The sequence below is a fragment of the Fukomys damarensis genome, unplaced genomic scaffold, assembly GCF_012274545.1.
Source record: "Fukomys damarensis isolate Sample0158 unplaced genomic scaffold, DMR_v1.0_HiC HiC_scaffold_12, whole genome shotgun sequence".
In the NCBI taxonomy this organism is placed as follows: domain Eukaryota; kingdom Metazoa; phylum Chordata; class Mammalia; order Rodentia; family Bathyergidae; genus Fukomys; species Fukomys damarensis.
The window spans coordinates 35854238-35862187 of record NW_022900924.1 but is presented as its reverse complement, the minus strand read 5'-3'; the positions used below and the strand labels follow the sequence as shown (position 1 = coordinate 35862187).

At 32.5% G+C, this 7950-nt stretch overlaps 1 protein-coding gene across 3 annotated transcripts in view; it reads right to left on the bottom strand.

Moving 5' to 3' along the window:
- Naaladl2 (N-acetylated alpha-linked acidic dipeptidase like 2) overlaps positions 1-7950 on the bottom strand; it is an 853454-nt gene that overhangs the window by 689992 nt on the left and 155512 nt on the right. The window lies entirely within an intron of this gene.

Here is a 7950-nt window from a genome sequence, read left to right as displayed (position 1 = left end):
GAAAAAAAAAAAAAAAAAAAAAAAAAAAAACCACACACAATGTATAGCTGAAGTGAAATAAGGGATGTAGCCTTCAATTACTTTTTACTTCCAACCTATCAAAAAGCTATAGAAATTAAAATACAAATCCCAATACCAAAGACATAGTAAAAGGTAGGAAGAATATTTTAAAGGTCACATTATCTTAATGAAGTGCCACTTCCTGACAACGTGACTGTGATATTGGAGTAATATACTCCATTTAGTGGGAAACGCACTGTGAAATGCATGCCCTCTGCTCTCTAAACAAAGACATTGGTAATTTTCTTAAAAGGTCACACACAAATGTGTTATTTAAAACGAGGCATTTGCTAGTTGTGAATATATACCTGAAAGGTGAGTATCAGATACAGGAATTAGGACGGATTATTTGTAAAATGCCAGCATTTTCACCAATATTTAAATTATATAAAATTGTGTCAGTTAATTTTATTCTTTGATTTATATCACTTTATCAAAATATTAAAGGAAAAATTATGCTGAGGATTCTACAAAAATTTCGCCCCTTGACTCAATATAATTTAAAGTGAGTTTGCTAAAGTTCGTATTATGATTCTTTCATTTTAAGTTTTTCAGGGAGAAATACACATATTCCCTTACATCTCCTGATTAAGGCTGGGGATGTAGCACAGTAATAGAGTATTCGTGTAAAACATGGGAGCCTCTGGGCTTGATTGTCGGCACCAAAAAAATAAATAAATAAAATAAAAAATATATTCAAAATATATATCTAGCCATTAACTTTACAAATACATAATGTTGGGCTGGGGATTTAGCTCACTGGCACTGTGTCTGCCTCGCAAATACAAGGTCCTGAGTTTGATCCCCAGTACTCCCCCACACATGTATTAACCGAAAGCTTTTCTAAAGTTCAAATTTTTTCTTGTAGGATATATTTCACTTAAGTATAGTAAATAAATATTTGAAGAATAAAATTATCACAGACCTGTTACCCAGAAAAGAAAAAAAAAACAGAAATTTTATTTAACTGGCTAAAAAATAAACACTGACACGCCACTAAGGGGGAAAAATGTTATTAAATCATTTCCACAAAGTTTATTTAGCCAGAAAGGTCAAATAATTGAAATTCTATAAAAATAGAATTTTAGAGGGGCTTCAAAACAATTGTTTCCTAACCAGTGATTGCATTATGAGTGCGTTGCCCTAAAGCTTTTAGGTTGGAATTCTAACCCCCAACGTATTCATGTTAGGAAGCAGAACCTATGGAAGGCGATCAGGTCATGAAAGCAGAGCCCTCATTAATGAGATAAATGCACTTACAAAAGAGACTCCACAGAGATCCCTCAACCCTTCAAGGCTTTCCCCAAGACATCAAATGTGCCAGTGCCTTGATCTCCTTCTTCCCAACTGTCTGAACTTTGGAAAATATATTTGTTGTTTATACACTACGCAGCCAGTGGTACTGTGTAATAGAACCCCAGAGAGACTAGGATGCTGGTTTTCCCCATATTTGTAAGAGTGGTGTTTTTCAAGGATACAACACAACTAGGAAGAGATGGTTGAAAATAGGGCAAGTTAAAACACCCACAGAGCTGACTGCTGTCATTGAAATTCAGCTTTTATTCTTGAATAAATGTTCCTTGGATTGTTGCAAGACTTTGGGTATATTCAAGGTTCTGAAAATGTTATTGCCAGCATTCTTATTACTCTTAGGGAAAAAATGAATTTTTGATGCTGTTTACTTAGTTGTTACCCTCAGAGAAGCTTTTCCTTTTGGAGAAGCAATTGAACGTCAGTTCTCACAGGGAGAAGTCTGATTTAAAGACAGACACTTAAATAAATCATACTATTCTTTAGAGACCTCCATTCCTAAATGTGGACAACACAAGATTTAGAAAGAAAATTAAACATATGAAAAGTGAAACTAAAGTAAACAAATAGGCCCCTGAAGCAACTTGGCTAATAGACTCTTGGTAGTCAAATTGTTTCTTAAAAAATAACAGTGTCGCATCATCAGAATCCTGCTAGGCATTTGGAATCTCCAGTCCTTTCATGAAGCCACTAAATCAGAATCTGTATTTAAACAAATTCACAAAGTGGCCTACGCACATGAAAATTTTAAAAACACTAACCTAGAAAATAGGTGACAGTTCTTAAAAATCACTTTAAGATAATTACACTACAGATAAAATTGAACTTTTCCTTCTTTCCCAAAACTCTGGCTTGAAAAAATGAATAAAAAAGAAAAAAAAATCTGAAAACAATGTTATTTCCAAAATTGAAAAAGTTAAATGTGACACACAGTAACGCTTGGAAAGTGCTTCTTAAATTTCTCATATATCTGAACATCTTGTGAAGAAAGGAATATGAGTTTTTGTTTCAGAGACTCCTTTCAAAGTTATTTGAATAGTAAGAATCCTTCAAAAATAGCAATAATACTTTCCTACAAAACAAAGGGAAAATTTGCTTAAAATCTTGGAAGACAACAGTGGTGTTTACTTCTGGATTGGAAGGCAGGAATGCCTCATACCCATTTTTAAATATTTTTAATTTTGTAGCCTGTGATTTCTTGCTTATAGCACTTGAGCAGATAACGAGTTTCACACATGGAATCAGGTAGGAATTATGACCTAGAGAACTTGCACAACATATTATCATGCACAACATATTATCATAAATCCCTTTTCTCTGATGCAAGAGTTTCATTTCTGTTGTTAACACCAATCAAACCTGTTACCCTGAATGCAGTTTAAAATCTTAGATCCTTCACAGAATGTCACACATGACCATTGGTCACTAGTAAATTCACACCTAGTCAATAAGATTTCAATAGGAGATAAATAATCAAGATATATCTATATGTTGGGGAAAATTATGATAGACTATTGAAAGCAAAAAGAAAAAAAAGATCTGAGAATCTTAGAGGTATAATAGGAATTACAGGTAGTAAGAAGGAAAAAAGCAGAAGAGAAAGCAAGAACTAAAATAATGTTTTTTGAAAAGGACGTTGATGTTTTCAGATAGAGTATCCACGGAGAGTTTGAAACAGAGGAAGATTCACACTTAGCTTACATAGTCATGAAATTTCACAAGTTCAATAGAATGGTGAAAATCCTACATGTCTATATGGAGAGTCATATTTTTCTACAATGGAACAAGTATTCCCAAACTACTAGTTCTTATCAGCAAAATTTTATGACAGAAGACAGGGTTGGAATAGGATGGGGGTGTGCAATATAAACTGAAAAGTATATATGGTCATCTAAAACTATTTATTTAAAGATAAATTAAAATAATATTCAAACAAAAATACAAAGATGACTTTTGGAATCTATTCATAAAGCTACTCAAGGAGGGACTAAAAATAAAAATGAAATTTACTGAAGAGAATAGTTTGCATAATAAGAAACATAACTAAGACTAAGAAGTAAAAGGTACTGGACAAAAATTAAAACTAATCTAATGTTAAGACTTTTAGAATCCTTTGTTAGTAGTATTGCCTATAAATCCAATCAATTTACATGGTCTTATGGAAGCACTAATTATAAAAATGCAGTATTATATAGATGGTATATCAGTGCTCAGAAGTAGTTGAACATACAGTCTATCAATTGCCCCCATAAAAAGAATGTGAAATGATAGAAGATTAGTACCTTCTAATTTTACCTCCTGGCTTTCGCAGAACACAGAGATAGCTAACGCTAAATCACGGAAATGAACTTTTAAAGTGATCTCTCTACTTCTCTTGTGGGGAGAGAGAGAATGAAAAAAAAAAAAAGAATTGAAGGGGGAAAATGATGAAAGTAGAGCTTTAACAAATGGGAAAGGGACCAAGAGTTGGAAGGAGCAAGGAGGGAGGGGAAGAGTTAGGGTCAAAAAAAGAGAGAGAGAGAGAGAGAGAGAGAGAGAAAAGAATTGTGTTGTATTATATACATATACCAACTTCCCATGATGATTGTGATCATTATGTACTGCAAACCTGACAAGTAAAAAGCAAATATATATATATATACATGCATACATATTATAGCAAAACAAAGAAGTTAAAGCCATTAGGAACTTACTTGTCACTGGGAATATAGTCAGTAACTGAAACTAAAATTATATCCCTTCATAATCCACAAGGATTAGATTTTATATGCCTGTGATGTACAAATGAAGCTTATTTCCTATGCATAAGATCATACGAATGCTCATGAATCTTTTAATTCAGTTTTTTCGTGTTGCTAAAAACTCATAGTTAATGAGTTGACAGGAAGACAGCAGTTGCTGTGCATTCTTACCGTAGATGAGATAAATAATGATACAGAAAGATAATGTTTATTTGTCCCTTAAATATTTCAACAAATATTGGAAGACAGTAAAGGCAATACAAGTATCCGTATAGTAGAGCGGCCTCAGCATAGAGATATAAGAGAGGAAGCATTTTGTTTATTCTTCTCATCTCTAACATTTCACTCCAGTTCTGGATATAATATTGAGCATAAAAATAGAGAAATCACTATGCGGAGCTATAAAAATACACTTAGTCTTTAACAAATTAACACATAAAAATCAGTTGTATTTCTACATACTAAAAATAAATAATCAAAAAACAAATGAAGACAAATCCATTTATAATAGCATCAAGAAGAACAAAATTTAAAAAGTGATAAGAATAAATGATCAGTTGAAAGAAAAGTGTATATTAATGAAAAAATTGAAACATAAATAAATGGAAAGATGTCTATCATGTGCTCATGGATTGAAAGATTCAGAATTAAGAAAATGTTCATATTACCTAAAGCACTCTGCAAACACAATGCACTCCACATCAAAAATCCAGTGGAAATATTCATAGAAAAAGAAAAAAAATTGTTAAATTTTATATGGAATCTCAAAAGACTATCTGATTAAGTGTTGAATAAGAACAAATGCAAGAGCATAACATTTCTTCATTTCTAAATTTATTGCCAAGCAATAGTAATCAAAACATGGTATTATCATGAATATAGAAATGCAGATAAATAGAACAGAAAATAAAACCCAGAAGTAAACCCATGCATGTATGGTCAATTAATCTGACAAGTGTACTAAGAATATGCAAAGTGGAAAAGAACGTTTCTTTAATAAATAGCATTGGGAAACCAGACACTCACATGCAAAAAGATGAAACTGAGTCCTTATCTTACATCATAAACAAAATCAACAGAAATGGACTAAGGAAATAAACATTAAGACCTAAAATCATATTATTACAAAAGGAACACAGGTAAGAACTCTATGTAGTTGTAGTTGACAATCATTTTTTGGATACGCCACAAAAATATGGAAAGGTAAATTGAGATGAGTGGAACTACACAAAGTAAAATTTTTCTTCACAACAAAGTCAAAAGTCGGTAAAATGTAAAAAGATTCCACAAAATAGAAGAAAATATTTAAGAATAATTTATTTGGTGAGAGGATAATATCCAAATACACAAGGAACCCACACAACTCCATAATGAAATCCCAAGTAACCTTGTTAAAAATGGGCAAAGGTTCCAATTAGACATTTTTCCAAAGAACACATCGAAATGATGTGTTATGAAAAGGTGTTCAATACTATCTATCATTGGGTCAATGAAAAACAAAACCTTACACCTGATAGAATGGCTATTATCAAAAGTCCAGTGATAAAAAGTACTGGTGAGAATAAAGAGAAAAAAATAATCCTTATATTCTTTTAGTGGAAAAATGAATTAGAAAATCCTTTATCGAATAAAAGCACAATCTTATGACCCACAAACCCAATTCTGAGTATATATCATAATAAATAAAATGAGTATGTCTAAGAGACAACTACACTGCCATTTCCATTGAAATATTGTTCACAATAGTAAAAAAATAGAAGTAACCTAACTGTTTATTAGTGTACAAATGGATAAAGGACATACAATATACATTCAGAATTAAAGGAAGGAAGGAAATTTAACTATTTGCAACAATATGGATGAATCTGGAAGGCACTGTGCCAAGGGAAACAGACAAAGCACAGAAATATGTATACGGCACATTGTCATATATGCGGCATCTTAAAAATTCTAAATCAGAGAAATAAAGAGTAAACTTGTGGTTGGCAGGAGAAAGGACATTGGAATAATGGAGAGATCATAGTCAGAGGCATAAGCTTGTAGTTATAAGGTCAATAAATCATTCAGGGCTAATGTATAGAACAATAAATACACTCAAAATAATATTCCATATTCAGTGACATCTCCCAAGCTCTAACTTTCCACTATTGAACAGCAAAGTCAAAAAAAGAATCTGCTCTGTATGCATAACTTTACTTGATAGTCGAACTGCAAATTTGACTTGAAAGAAACTTGTAATGACTTAGAGTGAGATGCCACATCTTGCTGCAGACACAAAGGGTGACACTTCAGGCTAAGCTCCATTCTCCCCCAGATAACAGATAGCACTTGTCTTAATGTGTTAAAACATTTTCCATTGTGCCTTAGTTTTGCACTTTTTTGTGTAAAATATCATAACCACAGTCCAAAGCAAGTCAGTGATACAACTAGTAAAGCTAATAGGAAACTGTGAGAACCACGATCAAGTTACAGAAATAAATCATTATGATATTTGTGAAAGTCCTGGAAAAATTAATTTATAAGTGTAATTTTGGGGCCTCATAACCAGTTATTTAATTTTCCATCATTTCTTATGGGAAAAAAACATGCTCAGTTCTCAAACTTTTCAGTGTTCAAACACGAATTTGGAATGAACTGAGTTCAACAAATGAGGCAACACTGTAGGTGAAATTTTCTAACAGAGTAGATCTTATGTATTCTTATCACACATAAACAAAACGATAAGCATGTGAAGTGTTGGATATGCTAATTAGCTTCCTTGTAGTGATGATTTCACAATGTGTATCTTTTTCAAAATGTCACATTTGACATTTTGAATATTTGCAATTTTTACTTGTCAAGTATGCCTCAGTAAAGATGATGAATATATAACTTATTCTCTACCTCAGAAAATATGATGAATAGTAAATTATCTTCGATTTAGTTTAGAGATCTCTAAATTCTGCAAGTGTACATAAAGCTCAGAAGACATGAGGAGAGTAACTAACCAAAGTTACAATGTCATTGTGTGAACAAGTACAGAAATGTATGGTAACCACATGTAAGTGGTTGCTTATAAGGATGCTCATATTTCTATTTTTTAAAAGATGCTTGCCTGAGTGTAGGCTATGAGCAAACAATTACGACAATGTACAAAAATAAAGAAGGTCTACCTCTGGCCCTAACACTGGTATCCAGGCACTTTAACAAAATCCCAAAGACCTCAAAGCTTTTTGTAGTCAATTACTAGCACAGAGTGCTTAAAAGACAAGAGAGACTGCTTTGAGCAAAACCCTAGGTCATTTCATAAACATTTATTCCTAAAAACAGCAAACTTTGAACATGCTTTCCTCTACCTTGGCATGCTAAAATGTAGCTTTCCCTATATATTACCATCTCAGAGGAATCAAAAGTATTAACTATACAGGAAGTATTTTTTATTTTGAAATACAACTATATTGTTTTAATTTTTTGAGCCTATAATTTATGCTGTCACATTTTCTGCAGCCCTGTAAGCCTCTCTGACCTCCTAATCAGGGTCTAATTTCCACCACGGCCCTGATATCAGCCCTCTCTCTCTCTCTCTCTCACCCCGCTCCTGTTGCAAGGAGCCCTGTGTTTGTGAATAGTATTTTTAAGAATCATAAAGATAAGAAGTACCAAATGAAGAAATGTGTACCCCAAAATGTAGTCAATAATAATGTACTCCAGACATAAACTCTAGAAAACATTGTCAGCATGAATTTTCAACTGAAAAATGCTACATCTGTGATATGCAAAAGATCTATAATAATGAATTCCAGTGGGAAGTTGCAGAAAATAAGGTAATGCTATGAATAAAAAAAAAAAAAAAAAAAAA